Raw genomic sequence first — 6,763 nt, 5'->3', positions numbered from 1 at the left:
TTTGACTAACTTGATCAGGCATCCACAGTGTGGTTGACCTGCAGTGTGTCTGGATGGGAGGGGTATGGATTTGTAGTGGTGGTTTAGGAGTAGTGTTGTGGGGGTATGTTTTTGGAGGGCGGGGGGGGGGATATATTATGCTTGTTCTGCAGAATCTTTTTAAAAGGGTCTTCACGAGGAACCGTTCTGCACACCGCCACCAGCAGAGAGTCAAGTTGGATCTTGGCAAAGGAAAGCATCAGTCCTGGTCCTGCTCCATCTCGGCGGCTTTCTTTCTTTTTGTCTTTCTGTTTTGTTTTCAGCCCGTGTGCATTGAGTGGTTTTGAGGCAGAGCGCGTAGCAAAGGCAGCATTCTCAACTTGGTGACAGAACTTTCTTTTATATAAAGTACAGCAGTAAAGTTTTTGTAATCCTAAAGTCTTGTTTTAATGAGCGGGTGTGTGCAAAAGCGGAGTTGCTGATCCAGTTGTGCAAATGCACATCTGTTGTGTAGCTTGTTTTTATGACTAAAGCCTTAAATTGACAAGATTGTTGTGCAAATGTACAACATGTGTTAAGAGTAGACTGGCACTGAACGGCTGTGCAAATGTGCAGCCTCTGTGTTGGGGCATGGATAGGAAGCTGTGCAAATGTGCGGCTTGTATAGTCTGTTGGGAGTGTGCGATACTGACCTGTTGCGCAACTGTGTGACCTGGGTTCAGTGAAGCAGAGTGAGGTTGAGGGAGGGTTGAGTGGGGGTGACTTGTCTCCAGATTCTCTTATTTTTTTTACAGAAACCTCTTTGCCCAAGTCTCCTGAACACCACAAGTATGTGTTTCTACACCAGTGAGATCCCCAAGGTCTGTGTGCCTGGCAAGCGAAGTACTGGACAGTGTTAGAGGCAGCCTCCAGGTTCCTGCTGCTGTGTGTTCTTGCTCCTTTTTTTCTTTTTGGCTTTTAGGATCCAAACACCCTTGAGCTTTTAATCCTAGGAGATTCCTGTTCTTTTAAAGTGTCTGTTGGTCAGAATGTTGCTCCAAACTACAAATTGCGAGGCTTGGATAAGTACTTGACAAGTGTCCTCAAGTAAGTGTGAAAGTTGAAAGAAATTGGCTTGTATGGGAAACTTTCCATATAGCTCATTGTGAAGAAATTGTGAATCAACATGGAAAGAGTCTGAGCTCCTGTAGTTAATCATTGATGGAAATCCTGTGGCTTTATGCCTCCTGATGGAAATCCTGTGGCTTTATGCCTCCTGATGGAAATCCTGTGGCTTTATGCCTTTTTAAACACTTTGCATTAAACCCCATGGTGTAGAGTGGAGGGTTTGGGGAGGGGGGGGGGGGGGGGTTGTATGTATGGAACAGCTCTCTTGTGCTCTTTCAGATTCCTCCATCCACCCTCGGTTGCTTTTGCGTGCAGATCTAATACTTGGAAGCTCTTGGGCTAATGATCCACCGCTAGTGTGCTGTTGTGTCCAGCGGAAACCCCTTCGCAAGAGAAATCTCTGCCCTTCACGCTTCATGCATCTGTCTCTCTGGTTGTTTGTGTGTTTCTTTTTTTGTTCTTGATTTGGTTTAACAGGTGGAAAGAAACAAATGAAAAAAAAAAGCTTTAAAATCGAAACGCTGGCTTGTTAGTGATTTTTAACCCCTCTTCAACATGAGAAGACAGTAAGAATCTCTCAAACTTCAACAAATTCCTGTGAATGGTGATGGATCTTGAATGGGGTGTGTGGGGGGGGAAAACCTCTCCCAGTTTATTTTTATTCCAGACGTCTTCACAAACTCGCCCCTCTCTGCATCTCCTAAAGGCATTCTCTGCAGTCGCTCGTTCTGTGCAGCTAAGTACACTCAAACCCCCAGCAATGTGTCTTGCTAATGTGACATGTATTTAAAATTTGGCTACATGTGTAAACCAAAGCTTCTGTCTAATGAAACACCTCTGCATGTTCCATGTAACACGCCCACGAGATTAATGCTGTTATTTACTGTGTGGGTAGCACAGGGTTTGCAGAAAGCAAGTCTGTAAGGAGAGACACTACTAAAAATGTGAGCTTTTAAAATGGCTTGATGGAGGTTTTATTTTATCTTAACACATGCTTTTATAATAGTTCAAACTTATATTGTTCTGGGTGGGGGGGCAGGTGGGAAAGCAACACTCTCTCTATACTTTTTCACAGATGCGAGTCCGTGAACACAAGAGTACCAAGTTATAAGCCAGTCTTTCCCTGGCCAGGAAGAGGTGTATCGGGAGTACCCCTGGTGGCGATCTCTCTGTTTTGCTGTGTTCAGTTAACAGGTCTAAAGAAATCCAATTCTATGGGTCGCTAGTTTTAATCCTAGGAGTAAAGCTGAGCCTCTCTGTCCAAGACTGCGTTGTCAGAGTGGAGTTCTTCGTTGCTGGAGCTGGCGGGGAGCGTCTCTCTCTGTTCTTGTCCGGGTTGCTTTTTACAGATTTCCCTTTCTGATGCTTAAAGGCCTGAATCTCATCTCCCCCTGTATTGCTGCAATGAAACAAGTTTGCAAAGGACTGATTTTTGTGGGGATAAAGTAAACGGATGTAAGTTTGCTGTCTGTTCTTGAGCTACGTTTTAAACTATGTTTTTCAAGTGTTTGGGATGACTTTTTGTCTCCCAATACACATGTAAAATACTGAAATTGAAAACATTTTTTATATATACACACAATGTAAAATTTAGTTTTCCAGGACTTGGGGAAAGTAACTTGGGTTTAGTCTATTGTATTGGGGCTTTGGGAGGGAGCAACGGGGGTATTGTAGGTTTGATTTTTCAGATTTGCTCCCAGCGACGCCAAACCAACACACTGAAAAGGAAATCCTTCCTCGCGTCTCTCCCGAGTAACGGCTATCGTGTGCCTCTCCTAATTCATTGGTGTACACCAGGTTTGATTTTTACATGATCTTGCTAGTACATGTCCAACACAGTGGAATAAAAACTAGATCTGAAGCTGAAGTAACTTTACTGTTCTGCATACTGTAAGTGGGTTTTCATTCGGATGCTTTTGAATGAATCAAATGGTTTTTAAATGACAGCTTGCATTGTCTTGTGTAACGGGTAGATTTTTGTGGGGGGTGGGGGGGCCTTTTAAGGTGTAGGGGAGGGAGGGGTGCAAAACCATTTCTTGGATTTCTTCCAACAGCTTCTGTGAAAAGAATCTACGCAGAAAGAGGCCCCCAAATATACACTCCAACTGCAAGGGAATCCAGTATGGGCTCAGTGTCCCAACAGGACCACCGGTTTGAAAGATTAACTATCGTGGTAACTTTTCAAACTTGCACGTTTTGCAACATTTTATTTTGATTATAAAATAGTCTAAAGACGTCGCTGAACCGTGCAGTGCTGGTTCATTTCTGACGGCAATCCTTTTAAATTAAAATTAAGCTTGTATGGGAAACTTTCCATATAGCTCTTGTGTTGTAAAGGACTGTTGAATGTCTTGTTTGTATCGGAGAACGTTGTGTGTGTGTGCTTTCTGATCTTTTTATTTTGAGGAATCCGAAACGACAAACAGACGTGGATGACATGCTCGCCGCTTGTGTTGCGTAAGGCTTTCTTAAGCGTTTATTGCACTTCTAAATTTTAAAATTTTGGGAGGTTTTGGGGAGGGAGGGGGTACACAACTTTTCTGCGTAGCTCTTCCAGGTGTACGCTCTGAAACGACGAGGCGTGGAGGAAATCCTGTCGCCTACAATACTGCGTAAGGCTTGATCAAGCGTTTTATTTAATATTCAAATATTTGTTTGATATATTGGGGTTTGGGGCAAGGGGAATGCACAACCTCTCTATGTAGTTCTTCCAGGACCTTTGGGTCTGAAACAACAGAATACAAAGACACCAGGACTGGAGGGGAAAACTGCTTCAAGTGTGTAAGGGTTTGTTTTAATATTACAATTTTAAATATTTAAATTTGGGTGTTTTTGGGGGGGGGAAACGCAACTTCTCTGTAGTTCTTTCAGGGTCTCGCAGAATTAACAAGACAAGACTGGATGAAAAACTGAGCTTCAGTGTTGCGCAAGGGTTTGTGAAGTGTGTAATAGAAGTTTAAATGTTTATTTACATGGGGGTGTCTGGGGGAGGGTGATGCACAACCTCTCTAGTTTTTCCAGCCCCAGGCGAGGAGTTTCCCAGAGTCGGAATAGGTGAAGCGGCGTCTCCCGTGAACAGCTTTTAAAGGGTTTTTCTTTTCCTGGGGGAACAAATCCTCTTTTGTTCCTCCAGGTTTTGCTTTTCACCTCAAGTAGGGAACCAAAAAAAAAAAGCAAAAGATGCTGGTGGCTGGCACCCCCTGGTCTCCTCCAGGGTCAGGGTTCAAATCCCTGCAGTGTCTTTGCTTCAAGTCCCTTTTTAACCCTGCTTTAGAGAGACGCTCCTGTATGCAGTGTTACAGAAGCAGCCCAAAAGTGTTCAGCATGAAGGTTGAGTGATCTGTGTGGGAGCGCCAGTAACTAGGCTGAAATGTGTGTAATGCGGTGACTTTGAAATACTGTACTGGCACTGAAATAAAATCCTGTTGGAGCTGGACTTGGATGTACGACTGGAGCAGATACTGGACTGGAAGAGTTGACTGAGTGAAGCCATGAACTTCAGAAGACTTCCAGATGTTGTGGAGATGTTCACTCTGTTTTATATTTAACTAAACATGATTTTGTATTGATAAATAGTGACTTGAAATAAGTTGTGGTTGTGTAATTCACATTTGTTTAAATAAAACACATTAAAAATGGTTTTGTCGTGCTATAAATACATGAGCACTGCAGTCGCGTTATTACAGATACCCAAAGGATTTCTGAAGAGGCTGCTTCATATGGTAACGCTCGAAGGGTAAATGTCTCTGAGAAGGTGTCGGGGGTAGACTGATTCGACCCGGTATGTCTACATTTGAAGACGCTGATGTCATGTTTCAGTTTCCTGAGGAGAAACTCAATACCAGTGCCAATAATACTACAGCATGCTCCAACCAGTACAGTCATACGAGCTGCCTGCTATTTGACAGTAACGGGAAGCAGCACAAAGGAAACTCCTCAGGGGAATCAGATGATTTTTAAAGGCTATATAGCGGATTAGGGTCAGGGTGGGGTTTTAGGGCAGGGGTTGGGTCAGGGTGAGGTTTTAGGGCAGGGGTTGGATTAGGGTCAGGGTGAGGTTTTAGGGCAGCGGTTGGGTTATAGTGAGGTTTTAGGGTAGGGGTTGGATTAGGGTCAGGGTGGGTTAATATACCCCGAGGACAGTTTCTAGCGATTATTCCTTTCTGCTGTTAACGAGAACAACGGGTTAAGCAGATCATTGCTAATATGCTTTTGCTCTGTTTTTCAAGTTATTTAGTGGGGTTGGGACAATGCAAGTGACGGTACGAAGTACAAGTGATCACAAACGAGCGTGTTTTCAGAGCAGGTAAAGACTTTGTTTTCGGGGGAAGAAAATAACAGGTGAGAATTTAACTCGGGTTTAATTTACAGTCTGATTTACAAGCGCTAAAGACACCGCGAAGTCTTGCTATTTGCTACAAAGGTGTGTGTTACCGAGTTACATACACGACCCACGTTTTATATGTTCAGTGTGATAAACACGAAAACACTGTATAATGAATAATAATAATAATAATATTAATAATAAATGATCCGCTCGCTGCGTTACACGTGCTTCTATTCCTGCAAGACCTGGTCCCCGAAGAAATCCGCTCCGGGTGGAAACAAGGAGAACTGTACAATTAAGTTCCTCATCCTGTTTAACAATGCCAACCCATCCTCGCGTAGTTATTATTGTATTAAATATATACAATATATTTCTCTCGATTCGGGTACCAAACCTATTTTTTTAAAAAATATTTATTTTACAATCTCCTTGGACTTTGACCTAAGTATGAACAGGTATACACACCCGGACGCACAGAATTAATTTTCACCGGACCGCACCTTCATTGTAATTTTGTGTGTGTGTGTGTGTGTGTTGCTTCCACCGCTGTGAATATTGTAGTGTGTGTTCAAGGCGGGGCTTGTATAACCGTGTACCGCTTCAACAAACTTACTGTGTGAGTCTCACCTGTCTATATAAACTCCTCCACTGCAGTATGTGTGTGTGGAGTTCTAGCGCCCTCTAGCGGACACGAAACGTATCACAGAATTTACAATACGTCTCCCCAAAGGTATACGACGATTCAATTAAATATATCAAACCCGTAACTTCAAAACGCTCGATCACAAGAAAATGATATTTCAGGTTCTTAAAAAGGTAAAATGAATGATTACAAATCAATTATCAGGACGTTTCGGACTACAAGTCCTTCATCGGCTGAATACAAAAACACCCCCTGTGCTTTAAGAAGTAAACACGTTCGTTAGTTTGACTTTTAATTTCCTGTTAAACTAACACGTGTAATAATATCCGTGCATTCTGTAACAGTGAAGCAGTGGATTCATTAAACATAAATACAATAAAGAAGTCTGTTCCAATTCAAAGTTATTTGGTCGGCAGACAAACGAGTGGCAAAATTAATTTAGCAACAACAACAAGAGTAATTTAAGCATAAAATGAAATATTGCATTAAATTACTGTACGTTGCATTGCATTACTGTACGTTGCATTGCATTACTGTACATTGCATTACTGTACATTGTAGTGCATTACTGTACATTGCATTACATTACTGTACATTGCATTGCATTACTGTATGTTGCATTGCATTACTGTACATTACATTACTGTACATTGCATTGCATTACTGTACATTGCATTACTGTACATTGCATTACTGTACATTGTAGT

Source organism: Acipenser ruthenus, unplaced genomic scaffold (genome assembly GCF_902713425.1).
Source record: "Acipenser ruthenus unplaced genomic scaffold, fAciRut3.2 maternal haplotype, whole genome shotgun sequence".
In the NCBI taxonomy this organism is placed as follows: domain Eukaryota; kingdom Metazoa; phylum Chordata; class Actinopteri; order Acipenseriformes; family Acipenseridae; genus Acipenser; species Acipenser ruthenus.
This window is presented reverse-complemented; position numbering follows the sequence as displayed.